This window comes from Rhipicephalus sanguineus, chromosome 8, assembly GCF_013339695.2.
Source record: "Rhipicephalus sanguineus isolate Rsan-2018 chromosome 8, BIME_Rsan_1.4, whole genome shotgun sequence".
Lineage (NCBI taxonomy): Eukaryota > Metazoa > Arthropoda > Arachnida > Ixodida > Ixodidae > Rhipicephalus > Rhipicephalus sanguineus.
Window position 1 is genome coordinate 83,543,708 of NC_051183.1, and position 21,006 is coordinate 83,564,713.

Sequence of the window (21,006 nt, forward strand, 5' to 3'; positions counted from 1 at the left end):
ATTATTTGGCCATGCATTTGGCTTCAACTCTGGCTCAGGTTGGCAAGCGTCGTAGCGCTCTGTTTCTGGCTAGTTTATCTCTGTAACCCCTGCCACGCTCTGGAACATCTGTGGAAGCGTTGTTGAGCGTCCTAGCGCGCCGCCTGTGGCTAGCTTACATCTAGAACACCTACCACATTCTCGAACGTCTATGGTACCGTTGATGAGCGTTGTAGCAGCCAGTCTCTGGCTTGATTACCTCTAAAACGCCTACCGCGCTCTCGAAGAGAGCGCGTGCTGGTTCATGATGATGATAGTTTTCAAATTCAGCACGCACTTCACGATCAGCTTACTTCTGAAACGTCTACTGCGCTCCAGAAGAGAGCACGTGCCGGTTCAAGCCGAGGATAGTTTTCGGATTCAGCAGACCCATTACACCCACCTTAAATAGCCCCGCTGTGAAAATCTATAAGTCATGTCAGGCCGGAAACTGACGCAAAACACGCGCGCAGAGGTGCGGCCGTTACGACCACAAGAACGCCGTATTGGGCACCCGAGCCTACACTTCTTTCAAGCTGCGCCTTCTTCCCAGCAATTAATGTACATCTTCATGTTGTTCGACCGGTACTGCAGGTCACATGAGGCAACCCCTCTCAGGGATGTCACGTCTCGAACATTAGTGGAAGCATGCCCTGCTAGGTGCGTATCACGGTGCGGCTGCCCACTACACATAAAGACTGTCTAATGCAGGCAGTTCCAACGATTTCTTTTCTGCGACCGTGCACAACTGCTCTACACGGGCCTTTATAACATGAGGGCGTCTGGTGCTCTATGAATGGGGAATATTCAAAATGTACAGCGCCATCTGTTCAAGAGGCCATAGGCTCGATCCTCCATGTTTTGTTGGGCGCGAAAACGAAACCAGTCGCTTATCGCAGCCTTTCAGATGCTAGATGCTTGTCTTTTCGTACTGCGATGACTTCCTAATGCTTCGTGCGCTGTTCAGGCAACGAGGGAGCCCTGTCAATGCCGTGAACAAGGTAACACTATTTAAATCGAATTGATCAGTTACCTGAACGATGAAAAGAAAGCACCAACGCGAGCTTGTTTCGTCAACAAGGTCGGCGCTGCGCATTGGTACAGGATTAAGAGGCGCGCGAAAAAGCGTTTTGCAACCTTAGTTCTCAATTCTCCGTGCAGTTTAGTTGCTCGCCTGCACCTAGACTTGCAGGACGACATTACAATATATGCATTTTAAATCAGATGGCCGACGTCGCACACGTATGAGAGAGTTTGCTTGATCAAGATTAGTTTGTCAGCATTGTAGATCGATGAAAGCTATGATTTATGTATATAAAAATCTGCAAGCAGTGCCGCAGACGCTACACGGAATCATTGCCGCTGCACGAGACTCGATCGGCGCAAAGATCCCGAACAGGCATCTCTTTGCAAGCTTTGCAAGGCAGTGTGCGCCGAAGTACACAGTCCGAATGCCACGTTAGCGTTTCGCTTTGCACCCCCTATCTCATCCCGTTTATTTTTCTATGGCTTTCATCGGTCAGCGTGCGCTATGAACATGTATCTCAGACTAACGTAGCCGTCCAGTAGGTCGAGCAGTTTGTTCGGTAGATAATCGCGCTCATCTTACCTCTGATCGCGCGCCTTCGTATGCCGCTACGCCACCGTGGGATCCGAAAGCAAGAACCTTAATATTTTATGAAGATATGTCAATGAACGCACACCTATATGTGTATATAGAGTTAAAAAAGAGAACGACAATACTGAACCCAGACAATAGATTACGACAAGACGTTATAAAGAACCAGTGTGCAGTAAAATAGCATTGCTCGGGACGCTCTCTTTGCATACAGCTGAAGCGCGCAATCAGTATTTATGTTACGTTTGCGGTGCACCTCTCGTGCACACGTCCATGCCTTGCTTATTTCGAAGACTGTGACACATGTTATTGTGAAGGATGTGGAGATACCTGTGGCTGAAGAAATGAGCCTAGGAAAGCAGCACAGCTTTGCAAAGGTCACACAGAAACAACTTGGTGTCGATATCTGACGAGCGTTTATCACGCGTGTATCAAGGAAATATATCTAGCCATAAACGGCCGAACACAGGAAACAGTGAAAGAGACAGGAAAGTGGCTAGACTACCAACGCGTTGTGTTTAGCGCGCAGAAATCCGATATTGTGTTCTCGCCGATGTATGGCATCACAGTGAGAACCTCGGACCGTTCGGCTCTAGGTGTCGAAGAAGACAGCCGCATTTTCTTGGCCCGAATGCTCCTGCGGCGATTGCTGCTTGACCTCTCCATGGCCTTTCCTTATAAAGTGGGAGAAGGCGATTCCTTGACGGCACCCCCCCCCCTCCAAAAAAAAATGCCGGAAACAACTAGTGTTAAAAATGCCCCAGGCAATAAGGATATCCCAAAAACAAGGCGCGTAATGCGAAGTTGGTGGGTTCAGATTCAACCAGAGGAAATCGTAACTCAAATTGTAATGCCTGGGGTGCGCCATTCGAAAGGTGCAGGTGTGGATCCCACCGAAGCAAAGGGTGATTTTTCACCCACTTCAATTCATCTCGATTTAGGTCACGATTGCTTACTACACTTAAATACATCAATTGCCTAATTGTATATTGGAATCATTTGGTGGTAAGCCTTGTCATTCAACGTGTGTCAATGCAGCTTACGTGGAGGTGAAGTGTGTTTTCATGTAAATTATTAAAGTCAGCAGTTGTCAAATAAGTCCTTGATACATTTTATTAAGGCAAGCAAAACAAGGAACCAACGAGCAGTTTTCAGTGTGCGGAAGCAACAAGGTCGCGCAGTCTGCATACATAGGCGCTAACTCAATCGTTAGTGAATGTAGCTAGATTTCGAGGGCAATACTGTGGAGCCATGTTTGATGGAGTCATTTACTCGTTTTGTGAGAATATCCTGTTCATTTTTCAGTCATCATCTTTCTGAAGCATGGTTATATGCTTGTCTGATTCAAGCAGGTGCCCCAGCCGATAATGTCTCAGAACGAGGACCCCTAATGAACCCAAACGTGGCGCTCATGGCTGCAGTTTTTATGCATTTCACTTGCGTGGCACTTTTTGAAAATAAACTGCAGGTGATACAAATAGACGTTGGGTGTCTTCTTAATTGCTGTGCCCTCTGGTCCTTGCGCTTAGCAAATTGATGATCATAGTCAGTTCCTTGGTGTAGTAGTGAACCGCAAGGGCCAGCACGTTTATCCTGTGGATAAAAGAAACAATTGCATGTGAGTACACAGTTGTGAAATTCTTGAAATATACTGAGTATGTGCAGCGCAATGGTACGAAGACAAGAGAAGACACACAAACGACATAGACTGGCGCTGACTTCCAACTGATTTATTGAAAAGCACGAAGCCCGCTTTTATGCATGCGCACCTGTTAGCAACAACTCAAACGCATCATCAGGGACCATACAAAACCTGCATCTCTTTGTCACTTAGATAAACACTTGGCGTACTTACACACCTGATACCAGATTTCTTAATGTGAGCTGCCTCGATTATTTCTCTTTCTGTTTTCGTTTTTGCATGCTTTAAAAACGTCGCGCGATCAAAGTGCGGGGTGCATTTACACTTGTTGCAGTGATCTGCCACGAATCAGGCGGACATCTGGCAGATCACTGCAACAAGTGTAAATGCACCCCGCACTTTGATCGCGCGACGTTTTTAAAGCATGCAAAAACGAAAACAGAAAGAGAAATAATCGAGGCAGCTCACATTAAGAAATCTGGTATCAGGTGTGTAAGTACGCCAAGTGTTTATCTAAGTGACAAAGAGATGCAGGTTTTGTATGGTCCCTGATGATGCGTTTGAGTTGTTGCTAACAGGTGCGCATGCATAAAAGCGGGCTTCGTGCTTTTCAATAAATCAGTTGGAAGTCAGCGCCAGTCTATGTCGTTTGTGTGTCTTCTCTTGTCTTCGTACCATTGCGCTGCACATACTCAGTATATTTCAAGACATGTACCAACTCGCCCATCAACGGATCCTTCGTGAAATTCTTGTCGCAGCTACATTTGTCACATCAACTGCTTTACTTCACGTTTTCTTTATGTCATGGTTACCACGCTTCAAGTAAAACGAGCAAATAAATCCGCACATCGTATCGATTCATTCACCTTTGTTTTGTTATAGCAGCAACTGATAGCATACATGATCATGAAAAATAGATTACTTCAAGAACAACGGAAGCCTAGGTAAGAGTGTAAGTAACTACAAAATAAGTGTTTCAAAGCTGAAGAACGTGCACAGGTGACAGCTTCGATTCCACTTTCGTCTTTTACGTGCGAAAGCAGCGGTTTAATTAGGAAGCACGCCAATGTTCATTCCAAAATATTGTTGTTCATCTCGGGTCTTTTAAGGGTACCTTAGTCGCAATATTCAAGTGTTATTGCAATTTTCCACCATTCAAATGCGGCCGTCATTGCCGGTCCTCGAGCTTTGCAGTGCGATACTATGGTAGCGATACTCTACCTGTTGAACTACCACGGTCGGTCTCGGAACGACAAATTGAAAAGGCAGTACAAAAGCTGACTTCAAACTGGGGCTTATATGGAAAAATTAGAACAAGAAAAGAGCTTCGCGCGCATGCGCAGACGCTCAAGCTTCGCAAAGACACGCCATGAAATTTTACAGTCAAAGCTGTTATCAGGTCTCAACGGCAGTGGGATAGTTGTCCGCCGCCGTCGTCGCCGCTGTCCGCAACCACTATCGCGTCAAATAACAAAGATATGAAATAAATAAAAATATCGAGGATCGGATGGGATTTCAACCCCCGGCTCTGCGTGGCAGTCAAGTATTCTACCACAAAGCCACGCCGGCGCTTGACACTCTTTTGCAAAAAGACCACATACAGGTGTTATACCGGGCAAGGAATCGTGTTAACAAGTATGATGTAGCGTGGAAAAAGATTAAGATAACAACTAAGCATCACACAATGCTAACTGCGCGACGAGTGTGTGGTTCAAATCTTCACACTCAGTGTAAAGTGCTCAGCCATAATTCTTCGTGGTCATCAGCCACATGCAGCATCAACAAAGTGCACATGTGTGTAGCAAGTACCTCGCTTATCCGCAGAAGGACGAATAATTCATAGTGGGTGCTTCCCTACTTCACAATAATTATGACTTGTTGCGCGGTGGATACCTTGCATGTGTACTTGTATTAGTTTGTCCAAGAGAGGTTAGAACGGGTTCTAGAAAGGTCGCTCTTCCAGCATTCGATGTGACAGTGCTGCGCGCCCCATGCAGGCCTGGCATTTTTTTACTTTTCTTGAGTTTACAACCACAATCTTGCAGAAATAGACAGTGACCTATACACATGCTGCCTCTCATCACCATAAAAAAAAGGTTCACAATATCCCGCGTGATATTGTCGTCATGCCTGGGTAAAAGCCAGGAATTCCCGACCATGCATTCATATTGCTTCAGGATGAAAAACTGATCTAGATGACAAGAATTCACGAACGCATGTGCTGCAGTAAAAATTAATTTTACGGGAGCGCTGTGCAAGTTGAATATGAGCGAGTTCACAGATTTATTCACGGCAGTGCACTGCATGCTAATAATATGCGGCATCCATTAGTGAGCTACGGTGCTCTCTGAGCTCAATGTTAATTTAGTCTCGTTTCCAGATGTTACTGCTTCCACAGAAGCGCATGTGCATTAAGAAACCTGTCATAGAGCCCTGATATCATAATGCGGTGCTTTGTAATGTCCCACACTGTTGTCTGGTAGGGTGCTCTCCCTCCGAGCTCTTGACGATGTCAAGGAGGATGGCGAACCCTTTCCATCAAGGAGCAACGTACGGTTATGATGCCAAATCACTTTTCCAAAAGTATCTATCGTTCCATAAGCAACAGACATGTTGTAAATATTGTGAAAATTGCTTAGCCATCTGCAAACGCTGATTTGTGCAATTAGGCAGTGCGTTTTGATAAACGGGAGCGAAGGAACTTTCTATGAGAATGGCGATTCTGCGGTGCTTTAGATCATTGCAATACTAAGTGAGCAGGCGAAAAAAAAAGGCGCGATGTGGTACTGCGGAATGGCTCACGAATCATACCTTAATTAAGTTTGGTAGGCCCGGACGTCTCTTTTATTCCTTTTTGCGAAAAAACAGAAATATTATAGTTCTTGATTACTGTTTTAGAAACAAGTATAAGTAAACAGCTAGAGAAGTAGAATGCTTTTCTTCGGGCTTTTCATCAAACTTCACATTTATACAACAGTTTGACAGTGCGTTTATCCAAAGGTAATTTTGCTTCCTTGGGAAACATCAGTCTAGTTTTGTCAGGTTTTCACATAATTGCTGAAGGCTTGTATTGTGTGATCCTGTTAATCGTTTTACTATGATTGGTAAATTAATGTACGATACGCTGAAGCTCGACAGTTACGTTCCGGGACTTCCTGTTGTCCGCGAGGAAAAAGTTATGTTTCCGCTGGTTTCTTGAGATGGTACCTATGCCCGCTGTAGCACGATGAAATGACAGTACCGTGTCTGTGCTTTTCCCTGACATGAGCAAGCCTTTAGGCATCAGAACACAAATAATACAATAATAACAACAAGGACTTAGCTTCGTCATATATTGATATAAGATCGCTTATGTTGTGTCCGTAAAAATATCTTATGAGCGATGCACTTTTGTTTAGAAGTGAAGCCAACTTTGAAATATTTTGCTGTTAGCTCGGACATTGTAAGCTGGCTTGCCCACACTGTGTGTTTCATTCAAGCCTACTCATGAAGAAAAAAGTCATCCATTCATGCCGCGAAGCGGTGATTGCTGTTCTGCAGGTGCGCTTACAATTAATGCGCACTTCAATGGCAGTATCGTAGGCTATATTCCGCGATAGATCCTGCGTAGTGGTTTGAACACCGATGGGCATGTTTATAACCAGCGTGTCCTATCAAACTCACTTCCGCCATGTCCCCTCAGTTTCGTGTGCTAAAGAACTTTGCTAGCCATCAACCTTCACATATTGTAATGGCTGACAATTCTTTAACGCAACATGGCACTGCCCTTCAAGACTCGCTGGACGGCAGTGTCTGAGGTTTCATGGAATTGCTGGCAGCTTACTTCCGTGCATATGCTGTCGAGTGGCACCTTTTTTTGCTGTAGTATTTTTACATGGTACCATGAGGGTCTTCACCTGTGCTAGTTCGCCAACAAAATTTTGCGGTACTTGGCGAACTGTCTAATATTTCTTAACTGTGATAATTCTAACGTACCGTGACTAAGCCATTTACAGAACAAATGATAGGCTGCAATGTTCCTTAAAACATTTCCTTACAAATGTAGCACCTAGACCTTCATATATTGTTCACATAGACTGCAATGTGTAGGATGTATCCACCCTGCCCATAAAGTTCATCATACTCGCACTTCAAGTGCAGACATTTCAAGCTCGTAAAGTATATTACTGGTTCCTTTTGTTGGCGCTCGCCTTTAACCAAGACCTGAGCACACCCCTTCCCGTAAAGGACTGAAACTCGAGTTGCCAATTGGCGTAAGGCAGATTATACCGAAGCCGGTATTGCTTCCGGCAAAACAAATGCGCTGGAAAAGTTAAGGGCTAAAAGTATAAAGAAGCAACTAAATGACCACACAAAAAAACGGGTATCCGACGCTTATTTTTATGTGCAAGTGGTTTCACGCTATTTGAGAATAAGATGGCTGTCCCACACATCTTCCGCAGATTTTTTTCACCAACTGTGCGTTTAGCGCAAGTTCTCTATATTTACATGTTTCCAGGTTCATTGTAAATGGGTCCTCTTGTCTGCGGAAAGTTGCACGTCAGACAAAGGGGTTGCCATTAAGTAAATATTCGCCTTCAAGAGCGTAATAGCCGAATGACAGGAGCAGCGTATTCTCACCTTGCACTACGTTGCCTTAAACGTGAGTGTTAACGTGTTCTATCGGATACCTAGACCGTTATTCGGCACGATAACAAGATAGCACAGGATATTGTACACGTTTTCATACTAAAGAACAGAAAGGCCACATGTTTGTGACTTAATTTGTAGCTCACTCTTATCGAAAGCGAATAAAATCTGCTGAAATCAGGTGAGGCACCGATGAATTTCTAGCGTATGCTCAAATGCCTGCACATTTACGTGAACTTGACGGTCCTTTTTTGCACTATTGGTATCGCATTTTAGTCCGACTTTAATAATATGACTTCGGACTAATTTTGAAGCTGTTCCTTCTGTCAACCAAATAGCTGCACCGCTATTGGTGTAGCCATGGATTTTTCAGTATAGGAACGCCGTGGCAAGTGGATAAATTTATTACGTCAACACGAATATCTATAGCGAAAACGAAAATGAGGCGCTATGTTCTGCACAAAACTTTTTTTTTCAATAAAAATGAACAAAATTGGCTAGCTGTGAATGTTGCTAAAAGTGCACGCACGTCCTTCGTTCTTAGCGGACTGATTATTATGGCTCCGCAAATTCGAAAGCTGCTGGAAGGGCACGTGTCTCTGCAGGTCATCTTTCTAGAATGATGTTTATACTATTACGCTGTGTATAGGTGCACGTTCGAAGCCTTCTCTTGGTGTTTTCGAAGTCTACGTTTAAGCAAGCAGCTAAAAATTTCTCTAAAGCTGCAACAGAATCAAAATGACAGAACAATTGATATTTTTTTGTCCTTGTTTAGCTCTCTTGATCCTAAAAACAGTGTTACTCATGTCTCTGCATTTGATAACCAGAGTGAATGGGGCGAAAGTTTAGTACGGCTGTGGCAACTGGCACTAAAATACTTGATCGTGAGTGCGGAGTCACCGTGGTGGAGGCAGCTTGGAGGGGCAAGTACGGAAATTTTTTCAGCAAAAGATTCATTTCGTGTGAAGTGCAGCGGCTCTCAGAAGTATGCGTTGTGAAGGTACAGGAAGCACCCGTTGTCTATTTCTCGCAATTATATGCTTGAGACTCATCGAATAAGAATGGCTTAACAGAGTTTCGCTCCTGTGTAGTTTTCCCGGGTCCTCTTACGAATAAATTACAGCCGTTGAGAAGGCTGCTGTGAGCAAGATACGTACTGCGCAACATTTTCAGTACTTGGTAGAGTTTATACCAACGATCTGGAGGTGCAGTGGACACGATATTAAACAGGCAGGTGACAACTGGTACATGCAATCACAAAGATATGGAAGCGATGGAAACATATGTCTGGCGTGCCGTAAGATCTTTTTGTAATATTTCTCACATTTCAAAAGCATACACACTTGAGCCTGGTAGCTACGGCCCATGAGTGAAGCTTGTTGGCAATGTACAGTACGGTCCACTGTTAAAGGGAACACTCGAATAAGCACCTTTCATTTTGATGGCCCTCTAACAGCAAGTAGATAAGAAAACCACATTCATGCACGACACGAGTCTGTCAAAATGAGGCAGAACTGTCAACCACCACCTGCTTTATGCGAATCTAAGCCACTATGTTTTTGCAAGAGAGCGAAATCCAGATTCCCTGCACGAAAGTGTTCCATTTAAGAGTGGACCCGTCTGTACATGGTAACATGAATTGAGGCAGAAAATAGGCTTCCTATTGTAATGATTCATAGCCTATTCATAGAAATTTGGGTAAGGAAGTGTATATTGCTAGCTTATGCCTTGGCACGGTATTGTGGGACATAGATGTTCGCTTTCTGAGGTTGCAATATTTTGTAATACTATTGTAGTGTATGGTTTTTCCAGCTAAAATGCCTTTTCAATTCATGAAGACTAGCTCGGTGTGATTAAAGCGGATTGCCAATAATGAATATTAGCATGACATATTCATTTGATATAAGGGATAGAATTATATTTTTCTAACTGTATAATCAGTATTGCTCTGCACTCATTATCGCTATTTTGCCGTATGTGCACATTCGGCCCATTTTTGCCACTCTGTGCGGTCTCTTTGGCCATTCCTCAAATATTTTTTTCCGATAGGCACTTCCTACCAGCTACTGGATAGTTCGGTGTCGAGGAGGCGCCCAAACTTCTCCATACTGCTGCTATATTAGCACAAAAGCAGCACATGGATGTGTGATCGGTGTATTCTCTATGCAGTTCATGCAACCGTCAACAACTTTCTAGAGTAGTTCGTTGGTCCAGCCTACCCTCTCTATGAAATGCCGGAGTGGCACTCACATGCCGGGGCGTTTCAAATGTGAGGGTATGCACACGCACATTTTCGAACGTCTTCAAGCATCACAGAAAGAAATGAAGTCCCCAGAGGCCGTTGATGAGGGAGCGGTGCACATTTTAGATTTTGGTAAAATTGGGACCTAACGGTTCCACTAAAACAGGTGTCGCTAGTAGTCGGACTCCGTTAATAGGTATTGCCACTAATGACAATAACAATGAAGTGAGTTTTACCAAATGGCATGAGCGCCAGACTAGATCACCAAAGTGTTTTCACAGACGGAATGTGCATAAAATGAGCAATTCTCAAAGTGCCCTTTCCCAGTCCTTATCTACCCCTTCGAATGCTTCACAGCTGAAATCGAGAACTTTCATAGAGTGTTAAGAAAAGCCTTTCTGTCAGGGATAGCTTGAATGCAACCTACTACTGCAGTGCATGCAAAATACAGTTTTTTTAAAGGTGATTGCCATACCGGTATGAATTTTTTTCCGCACTTTGACAGAAAGTAAAGTGTAGCAGCATTTGTGCTGATCAGACTTAGTGAATACTAAATTTGTTACCAAGGGCAAATATAAAACTTATATAAACTATATCTGTAGAGGACCTCATGTCGGCAAACCACAAATATGCAGGTTACGTGATTTGATGGCAATCCTAATGCGGGTTCTGCTAAATTCTCTATCAGGAATGTATATAATTTAGAGTATATACAAAATTATATTTTCTGTATTTTTAATTTGTGCAGATTTAGGAATTGACGTACTGTTTCCTACTGCTGAGTTTGTGAGCTAACCACACCACACTATGGTTTCCGAAATAGGGCAAAAGGCAGGAATTTTGCAATCTATAGGCGCACGTTTGTATTATACATCTGTTTGATACAGTTATAGATATATGAGCGCTTTGTTTGAATTGCCTGAAACTTCATGTCCAAAGTTGTGTTTGAAAATTAAATTGACGTTAATAACTCTCAATTCGGATGAGTGCCTGAACTGAAGCTTCAGGGTTACACTTACTTACCAGAATGGTCGATTAAGTTAGTTCGTCATTCATGATCTTAAATTTACGGGGCAGAAAAAAACAAGGACGGCAATAAATTTAGTGGCAAATCAGTCTTCTTTTTGTTCTCTTTGAGATTTTATATAAAGCTGATATGCTGTCGAAGCTGAAGATGCAGAACTTCTCCAATGCGAGCTCCTGTTTAATTCTACTCAGACCTGAGTATTTTACAAATAAGGATTCGGAGCTGCTCTAGGGGTTGAATCCGCCGAACAAGCCTTTGATGTGTACTTGCAGGTGTCTCCCTCGGATGCAGAATGCAAACGCATGGACACGGCACTTAACTACGGCGACGACGGTTGTTATAAGGAAAGGATGAACACTTATAGACAAGGACCCACTCGAAGATCCAGTAGAAACAAGGGCGTAGCCAAGGGGGGGGGGGTTCAACCCCCCCCCCCCCCCGAAATTTTTCAATTTTGCTTGAGCATATATACACGCACACATACAAACGCACGCACGAACATACATAAAGTATGGTTGAACCCCCCCCCCCCCCCCGAAAAATATTCTGGCTACGCCCCTGAGTAGAAATGTAACCTAACTGAATGGCTGATTCCACTGGTTGGTAATTTTTATTCCAGGCTTAAAACACAAGCGAAAACATGGGCGATGGCAAAGGCAATGACATGTGTTGTTCTTGTCTCTCTCTTTCTCATCATCTTTGCATTCGTCTGCGCTGTAAAACCTATGATAGAGTGGCATTTACATGTTCTATAAACTTTACACTTCTTACTGGTCAGTTTATTCAATGATATACATTTTGTCTGCATCTTTCGATGAGGGCTGATACACGACACTGCTTCGTGATAAATAACAACTTTCGCCTCGGTGTAGAATGCGATTGCCCTTACGCAACACTAAGATGAAGTTGTTGTTTGAAATGTACATGCGGAGTGCGGTTGTCCATTTCTATTTAACGTGTAGTGGCGGAATCATAAGTGTTTCAGAGTGACTCCACGAAAGAAGGGAATTCAAGGGCTCTTATATTTTCTTTTGTTCATTCAAAGCGAGGGTTTTGTATCCGGCAGAATTGATGCCTTCAGGTAGTACGCGAGGGCTTATTGGTGAGCTACCAGCTCTTTGATTAATCACGCGCTGCGTGACGCCTGCTTGCCCAAGAAAAGTGTTCAACACTCGCTGTCATGGCTGCGAGCAGCGCTGACAAACACTACTCGGTTTGCATGCACAAAAATGTCCGATAAATTGGACGGGAGGACAATCGCTGCACCTCAATTGGTAAATCACCGGGCTCGTTATCTGAAAGCTGCATTTACTCTCCATGCCGGCGGCAAATTGCCTCTCCGTCTACTTTACATTCTTCACATTTACACTATAATTTGTACAGCACAGTGTAGGGTAATAATAACGTATCCTATATCTCCACCGGCTTCATTTTCTTTTGGTTTTCATCATCACAGTGGCATTGTATTGTTGCAAGAATCACGCGAATTATATTCAGTCAACCGCAGTAACGGTGGCCCAACATACTTAAATATTTATCACTGTTGCTTCTTTAATCTGTTGTTTCTGTAAGCGGAATACATGCAATGAAACTGCCTCTTTGTTATGACATTTGTTGCTGCTGTGCGATGGCAGCAAGAATAGCAACAAAATACGTACCAGCATTCGAATGATGTGTGTTGCTTGGACCACTTATTGGACGGTCGGGATGCACTGAAAATAAAAGTATGCGCACTATCACTTGTCCTATGAAGTGGTTTCAATATACTTTAATATAAATTTCATTTGAATGTTGAAGTAGTGCAAAATTAGCGCTATTCCTACCAGGTCACCCCAATTTCACTTTTTGTAAATTCATTTTTGTTATGACGCGTATTGTTGCATTGAGACGGTAGAATGATGAAGAAACTACGTACCACGATTTGGACGGGGAAATGCGTCTCGTAGGTTTCTAGTCAGGTGATGAAGTACTAAAAATGAAATTATGAACACTTTCAGTTTCGTTGTGAAGTCTGTTACACATACTTCCAATATAAACTTCACTTTTCGTCATAACGACTTTTGCTGCTGCAATGAGATGATAGAAACAGCAAGACAATGCATACCATCATTTGGAGGAGGAAGTGTGCCTCGTGCATTTTGAGGCAAGTCACGAAGGACTAAAAACCAGATCACGGACACTTTTATTTTCTTAGCAACGTTATTCATATGTATTGTCAAAGTGACCGAAACTTATGGCACAACACTGGGCGTTCTGACATGTAAAGGTTAAAAAATGAAAACGCGACAAATCAGTGCCTATTAGTACCAGAACGGGACCATTTAAAGATCCGAAATTATTCTTCTACATCACTAGTGATTTCTTTCCCAACCACAGCTTCATTAGCGGCAGAAAAACCTTACTTTAATAGCAGCGCTAATCAAGCGTTGCCCTGTGTCGCAGATAGAAAATTCTCATCTTTATGAACCAGCTCTCGATCTATTCGCCCTCGTCTTCATCGTCATCATCTTCTTCCTCTTCTGCCTCGCTCCCAGAAGATGTGTGCCGATGGGTCCGGTGAGGTATGCAAGAACTCTGATGAGAGATAACGTGCGCAGAGAGAGAGATAAGGAAAGAGGAAGAAATATAATGAAATAGAAATTTTTCGAGAGAAAAATGTCTTGGCGAGGCGAGATTCGAGCCTGCATCCTCGGGATCTGAAGGTGAGCGCCTTAACCACTCGGCTATCCAGGCAGGCTAGCAGAGAATACCATAGCATTAAAGGCTGAAGTTTATTTGTAAGGTGGTGGCATATGACGTTGGCACCTTCTTTACCTCTGTCTTCGTTGTGTCGTCCTGAATCTACTGAATATATTTAACGGAATCCAACTCGTCGAAATATGAGTTCTTCTGTAGCGTTACGTATTAACAGTAAAGCAAGAAAATGCGTACCTGGTGGAACTTTTACCGCAAGCACACAGGTAGGCTCCAAAGTGAAGAGGAGAAATATTAGGCCCAGCATCAGTAGAGTGACTCGAAGAAAGACTTTCACCCTAATTCCTTACCTGAAAAGCAAGCCAGCATATAATTACGGTCATAAGCTCGTATGTCATTAAGATTGTCAAACTAGGCTCTTTCGTACATTTTGGCATTATATGACCTAGTCAAGAACGGCATGAGATAGGTATTATGCCTTAGTGCAGAAAGATAAGCAGCATGGAGCTCGTTTTTTTATCTTTCTCATACCGTGCATCCGCACTTCAAACTGAGACATACATCTCTGCCGAGGAAACATGATGAAAAGAAGGGCAATGTAAGTACTCGTTTTTTTAAACAGCGACCCTGTTAAAGCTGATAGTAAGACGTCCGTTAACAAGAAACTCCTGCTCTGCCGTGCCTGTGCTAAAAATAGCGAAGCCGCCACCTCTTCGAGAAGCAGCCGCCGCCGAGCCGTGGCCATAGCAATCACCACAGCAGCACTAGTGTAGCAAGCGCATTCAAGAAAATTATATTTCCTTGCGGCGGCATTAGGGAATAATGACATCTGTAGAAGGACAGCAGTGTCTACGGAGGAAACTGAAGTATGAGGAAGATGCTTCTGGTTTCTACAGCAATATAAACTGACTTATCGCGCTTGCCTGCAGCACGGCATGGTGAATTTCTTTTAATCACCTGATAATAAAATGTTATGTTCTTTAGTTCTAATGCCAGTTAGGAAGTAGAGTCTTTCTCCATCTGTGCCGCATAGTGCCACGTGACATTAAAATTACTGTTACTATAATGTTGCATAACATTTAGCCACTGTTTCAGACTATGTCGTTACTAAACGCATGTGCCAAAATTATATGATGGAAAGTCTTTGCAGTGCTGATGTTCCTTTATGTCCCCTAACTGATGTATGATGGCTCATTCTGACTGTATATTTCTGCATGGCGACATACAGGACATAATCATTTGCGCATATGACATTGAGCCTAACCGAAAAGGCATGTATGAGTCATAACAATGAACAACGGGAACCGATACTGTTGTCGTTATCGTTTTCATCGCACTCCGCAACAGAACATGTGAACCTCCTGCTCATTAGGCGGGGCACTTTTTCACACTACGAAACACAGTGTCAAAAGCCGTTCATTACTCCGCCAGGCAGCAGTTTTTTACTGCATGTCGAGTAAACATCCCAATCTATATATGTGCAACACACTAGCTTTCCAAAAAATGTCACCTATGTCACGTGAACAACAGCTTCGATACGCCAACAAGTATACTCTAAAAAAAGACGCGCGGAAAAAAAGGGTCCTTCTGTGCCACAACTGTAATCATCATCTGGCTAGCTTACGCTTCCTTTCTTGTAAGCTTGAACACTATATTATCAAAAATTCCATGTCACGCTCTTAGTGTGCATGTCATTCGCGACCTCGAAGTACAGCCTGCGCAGCCTGCGCTCCGCGGGATGGTTTTTTTTTGCAGGTCGAACCGTTTCGCCCACGTGACTATTGCGACGACGTCACCGTCTACGTCACTGAGGACGCGTCGTCTAGAGATTTTCCATCGTGGCGCCGTCACCGTCACTTTAAAGGGCCGTTTTCCTGTTGCTGAGTGAAGTCCCTCTGCGCCCTTCGGGCACGGAAAATTAATCGTGGCTTTGCCCTCGCTTCGAGAGTGCGGCCATTTAGCTAACGCTCAATGGCCGGTTGGCAGGGTCTCCGTCACGCGCTACTGGCCGCTGTCGCGGCCACGCGCCTGTTAGCCCGCGCGCCTGCCCCTTCTTGGCAGGCGCCCGTCCGTGCCAGCGTCCGTGGTGCTCCCGTGTCCCTGGGGCGCACGTAACCCACGAGCCGCTTCGCGCTTCTCTGGTAAGAGACTAATGTAACACCAAACAGTACCCTGCCGGAAAAAAAAGAAAAAAAAGAAAAAAAAGGCATACCAGCGAGGTTCGAACCAACGTCCTCGCAGTTTCGAGCGTGATACATTAACCGCTGCGTCACTAGGGCCAATCGGTTGGCTTGGCACGGAAAGCCTGAAAAACGCGCCCGACAATAACGTGACGCGTCGTCAGTGACGTAGACGGTGACGTCGTCGCAATAGGCACGTGGGCAAAACGGTATGACCTGCAAAAAAACCATCCCGCGCTCCGCGGCTGCCTACAGCGCCATCAACCGACACCTGAAGAAGGCATGTCCGCTTTCGGCGCCATCGCTGGCGATAGTGCAAAGAAAGGCACGCAACATACGGTCTGACACATTATTGCAGCGGTACAAAAAAGACAATCCATTTAAGTAGGCTCCTTTTATAGCGGGTAAGAATATCAGCTTGCTAGGATTAACCTCATGCAAATGAAAACATTTCGGCTTTATCTGCGATCTTGCCACAGTGTCGAACAAATCACAAGCGGTGAACTGGGATATAGAGCTGAGCGAACCGACGAAGACTCCACCAGTGCGTATTCTTTGATATTATTCAATTATTATTTTACATACATCTCACTTCAGAACGAATACGTGTAATACGTATAATTCTAATGTACACTGTTGACTGTGGATGTTAGTGTTATTGTGGTAAAAGAAAGTACGTTGTCGTCCATTATGAAAAGGAACCCGCGAGGGCGTCGCCTGCGCTCCGCGGCGGCCGCCTACAGCTCCATCAACCGACAACTGAAGAACGGTTGTCAGCGTTTGGCGTCATCTATTAACAAACAAAATTAGGAGTCATGGCCGTTGGACAAGCTCTGCACGATTACGCCGCCGCTCCGCTGTCGCACAGGCCACGCGCTCACGTGTTCCCTTTCATAAAGAACAAGCTGTGTACTCTCTACCTACCACATTAACATTTCTGTTCAGACTATGTTAGCTTGCATGCACCTGCTTCTTACGTTTCTTCTATGTAATCTTGGAAGACTTACACTGAATGTACCATATATAGCACCAGCGGCATGCTTAGGTCTCTTCGCAGAGATATTTTTCGTTCACCCAGTTTATGGAAATTATTGCTTTATAAAACAGTGACGCATGCGAAATTAGAATATCCTGAATCGGTTATGAGCACTTTCATTGCTGCACTCGTTTCCGGTTTGGAGCTATGTATAACCGTTGCTGTCGTTTTTTTTTCGTTTTTTTAATATCCAGTGATCACCAGATAAGTAGTGGAGGTGCCTTGCAATTAGGTTTATTTCTTGCTATTCCCTCTTGTCGCAGACCTGAAGCTTCATTATACATTTTCACGCAATCTGCAAGAAGAGCCATCTGAATGAAAAAAAAAGAAATAAAGTTGGGGCTCCATTTTGTAACACGAAGTTTATACATGACTCATCCGTACCCAGAATTTGAGCCCCATGGAGTCACAATTCCAATTGCACCGATTATGTAGCAGAAAATGTAGAACGTGACAATACCAATTCTCATCTAAATAAATAAGTACATTTTTTAAAACTAGGAACTTCTCCAAGTGAAAGGACCAGAATTCAAGGAAAGTTCTCATTGTGGGTATAACAAATTCAAACACTCAAATAAAACAGCTTAAGATTATGTTGGCACAAGTCATCACGTAGATTACGAAGTGCTTTATATATTACGAACAAAAACGCTGTTGTGCTTGTTCTAGGAGTGGTTAGGAGCTACATGATCGCTCAATATGTCTATGATTGAGCACAAATTCGCACTCTGATAGATATAAAAAGAATAATGTTTGATGCGGCAGGCTCTCGACTGTACGAGTCTTCCTTACATTTATCTACGTTATGCATCATCAGCGATGTATGGCAGCAACATGTAACAACATTAGGAGCGCACTGACAGTTATTATAGTCTTTAGCACTTTCATCGGCGTAATAGAGAATGCAGCTGTCGGTCTATGAATTGTAGTAGAAGTTGTGTTAGTGATAATAATATTAAAAGCAAGTAAAATGATAAGGATCTTCACGTACTAATCTGGAATAGCGCATAAAGGAGCCTGGCGATACATCATCAACGACGTTGCATTTCTGTTAACACGAAAAAAAATCACGCAATCATGAAAGATGCTATCGTTTCTTTTGCGAAAAGATATGAGTGCGGGGCGCGTTCAAATTCTTTGCAATACTGAAGATATCATCAGTTCGAAGGTGCTGATTCCTGCGAGAAATAAAGGCCATGAATAATAAAAGCATTTATTTATGGCATCATATTGTTGGTCAATAATCTTGGCCATAGCATGTGACCATTTTGAACTAGAGCCGTTGAAAGTGTACTTGGAGGGTTTTTCGAAATTCATGCCGGTTACACAAAAATTTGATAGTCAGTGTATCTATAAAAGTGTGATTAAACAGTCTGTTGGAAATGTTTCCAGAAGATCCAGGTGAGCGAGAGAGGAAGGCATCGTGAATTTTCATGCAGGCGCTCGCTTTGAAATGCCAATATTGCCTGAGGAATGTCGAAATCTACCCGTGGCTGTTGATGCGGTAATGACCGCTTAAGTCAAGGCAGCAAAATATCAACAGAACAGAAATAGATATTTCTAAGAACTTAAAATTTGTGCAGTCAGTGCCACTAGTTGTATTTATTTCTACGTGGAAAAATCGCATTGGCTGATTATACGTGGAAAAACACATTGGCTGCTTTCATTTATTCACTTCCAAAGAATACAGTGTGGTGTAACATGACGTAGTGTTATACCGGCGGAAGGTCTCTGAGCTCGTCAATATGAAATTGAACAAGAAAACGACAGTGTATCAAGTATCAAACTGTAGAGTGTCACATGCATAACAGCAATGCACATAAGGAATGAAAATCATGAAAGACCGCAATTTTAGGCATTTGAAGGCTCGGCGGGAAGCGTTCCCTCGTCGACTGAACTCGAAAAAGAGCAGGTCTGAGCGAAGACAGCAGACACTCAGCGTCGCGGTTCTCCTTCAGTCGCTGAAATTGAGACCCGCAGTTCCTTGAGACAAGGTGGTGACAAGAGTGAACTAGGGCCTTTCTCAAGGCACCACTTGCAATAGCCCGCCTAACATTCTTCGAGCCATTAGCTTAAAATGGCAGAAGAAGGTTTTTCGAGAGTGCACAGGAAAAACCGATGTGGTCGCAGTTGAAGCAGAATTTTATGTCAAAAACACTTGTACTTCCATCAACAGCTAGCTTCCAGGTGAAGGTGAGGCCTGCGAAGTGGGAGCGGAATACCCTCGAAAGTAGAAGCCCTACTCAGCATGTTTCGGTCAATCTCTCAAAGATTTTAAACTATGCCCCATGCTTCGGATCGTGGTGTAGAAGGCGTCCACCGTTTTATCGAGCATCAGTGTATATTGGTGGAAGCAGCTGGATTCATACACTTTGTAGACTGGGTGCCCGATGTGGCCTGGGAGAGCAGCTTTGATGGCCTCGAACAATTGCTAAGCCTCGGCATCTGTGGTAAGTGCAGAAAAAAAAATACCTGTGCTTGAAAGTTCATGCTGTAAAGGAGCAAGTATACTTTGCTTTCTTCTAGTTGTATTTAAATGGCCTCACTTATGCCACCTCTGCATGCGAATAACCGGAGGCAGTAATATTTGCACCAATTTGCTTACGGTATTTTATTATGAATTTTCATGGTGCGGTGAAACGACAACTTCGCGTACGGTACATGCACGGGCGCTCATTTCGACTTAAGTTTTCGCGACAATTATAGAAGCCGCTAATGAATGGTGCCAACATACAGGGTAATCCTGTCGTGGCCTGTTTGATCGAGCCATTTGCCCGTTTTGTTGTAGTTTTGTTCTGCGGTAAATGATGGCCTTCCTTGGAGGACGTTTATGCTTGTCTGATGCAACCAGGCCCATCATCTGATTAAACCTCAGGGCACGAACTCCTCACCAACCAACAAGCAGCACACATTGTTGTCATGCTTTGGTTTCTCTTTTGTAACCTTCTTGAATCGTGAGGTCATATAATAGCACCATGAACGTACCCCTAATAATTGTGTCCTCTAGTTTTTGCGCAAAGGAGACTTCCAACCTATTTTCAGTTCTTCGTCTGGGTTGTGGGGTGTTGTGGCCAGCGCTGCTACCTTTGCTCTAGAAAAAAGAAATTGCAGAACAGTTATCAGCATAGAAATTGGTGCCGTGAATACATTTGGAGTGGGCTGTTTATGCCAGAGCTGAAACCTACAAATTGTTAAGGTTGGAGCACTGCAGCCATAGGTTCGTTGCACTTCAGGTTAAGTAACAAGCATTAGTGGCCGTCCTAATTAAAGCACGGCTTCTGACGGTATTCGAATATATTGCAGTCGTTATGCGAGGAGTAAACGAGAAACCGCAATATCTGAGGACGACTATTTGCGTCATAATTTGCAAATAATATTTAAATGCAAATAAAATAATATTTCAGAATAATAATAATAACGCTGCCTATTGTTAGGCAATGCGATGTCGAGCTGAGGATCAGTTAAAATCTACATAAGAAAGCACCCAATTACGTACACTGAAAACTGCTTATCATAGAGCTCTTTTCATTTTCAATATGAAATCCAGGGATTGACGGAATCCCGTCTGGTTGGGAGGAGGCATTGTAGGAAAGGAAAAAACGCCAACCACAATAAAAACGCATTGAAAATAAACAAGATGTTTCGGGTCACGCACGGGATCCTTGTTTGCAATGAAGTGCAAAAGTCAGCTACACTCGAGCACGATATGAAGGTTATTGCGCGAGCGGCGACCGGTGTAGCGTTCCAGGAGCCTAGCGGCACGTTTTTGAACAGTGAAAATGAAGAATACTCAATCTTTTCGCCCTCGTTGGCTGTTCTATGCTACAACAATCACCCCTAGGATGGTCTCTACACTATTTTTCTTTAAGTTAAGCTTTCCATTCGTTGCGCTCAAACGTACAGTTCGTTGGCTCTTATAT

The 21,006-nt window shown here is 43.6% G+C and overlaps 1 long non-coding RNA gene across 1 annotated transcript; it reads right to left on the minus strand.

Annotated features, from left to right (window-relative positions):
- Positions 1-2,728: 2,728 nt before the first annotated feature.
- On the minus strand, positions 2,729-20,177 carry LOC119402859 (uncharacterized). Its single transcript, XR_005185972.2, has 4 exons — positions 20,072-20,177; positions 14,108-14,220; positions 13,092-13,145; positions 2,729-3,229 (listed from the first exon to the last, which is right to left on the minus strand). It is a non-coding gene; the product is annotated as an uncharacterized LOC119402859 (long non-coding RNA).
- Positions 20,178-21,006: the final 829 nt, after the last annotated feature.